Source organism: Rhagoletis pomonella, unplaced genomic scaffold, assembly GCF_013731165.1.
Source record: "Rhagoletis pomonella isolate Grant_MI unplaced genomic scaffold, Rhpom_1.0 Rhpom_scaffold_00003, whole genome shotgun sequence".
NCBI lineage: Eukaryota > Metazoa > Arthropoda > Insecta > Diptera > Tephritidae > Rhagoletis > Rhagoletis pomonella.
The window spans coordinates 27383690-27384707 of record NW_023458557.1 but is presented as its reverse complement, the minus strand read 5'-3'; positions in this window follow the sequence as shown (position 1 = coordinate 27384707).

Genomic DNA, 1018 nt, shown 5'->3' with positions numbered 1-1018 from the left:
GAAAAAAATGTCGAAAGGTTGGCTTTAGTATAATGCGGCATTCGCAGGGATGGGTCAGGTGATTGAGTCAAGCGAGATTTTGACTAGTTTTTGCTCTTTTTCTTTTGATATATTTTTTGTATAAAAGTTTCGCACTTTGCCTAACCAGCGCCACATAAATCCACATTTGAAACTTCCTATAATAATTATGAAAATTCTAGAAACTTTAACATTTGCAACCGAAAATTTTAAACTTTTTATTGTGAATTTTTAGATAAGTTTTGGGTAAGCAGTTTGGTAGCTCATTAAATTTTAGTAGGCTAAAGTGCAAATTTCAAGACGCTGGAAAATCGCGTTGAATTTTTTTGGCTGACGGTGTTTTTTGTATGGGGGAAAATGCCTAGCAACATTAGCAACGCGATTTTCTTGCGTCTTGAAATTTGCACTTCAACCTACTAAAATTTAATAAGCTACCAAACTGCATACCCAAAACTTATCTAAAAAGTCTCAATACAAAGTTTAAAATTTTCGGTTGCAAATGTTAAAGATTCTTGAATTTTCATAATTTTTATTGGAAGTTTCAAATGTGGATTTATGTGGCGCTGGTTAGGTAAAGTGCGAAACTTTTATACAAAAAATATAAACAAAAGAAAAATAGCAAAAACTAGTCAAAATGTCACTTGACTTAATCAGCTGACCACAAGGGTATTACATTAATAGGAAATTAAAAATTAGGAATTATAATTAAAATTATCTACAGCTTGAATTAGAAGTTGAAGTAGAGGTTAGGTTAGATGTTGAGGAAGAGGTAGAGGTTGCGGTTCTGGCTGTTGTTGTAGCAGCTGTAGTCGCTGTTTTGCCTTTTCGAAGGTACTTTTTTTGCTGAAGCCGATGATTGCCACGTACCACTGCTTTGCGTAAACTCTTTTCAAATTCTAAAGCGCCTTGTGCTGAGAAAGATCTAAAATTTAAATACAAAGGCGTACATGTAGAAAAATATATATGGTTTTTTTAGAATAAAATGTATACCGCGCAGAGT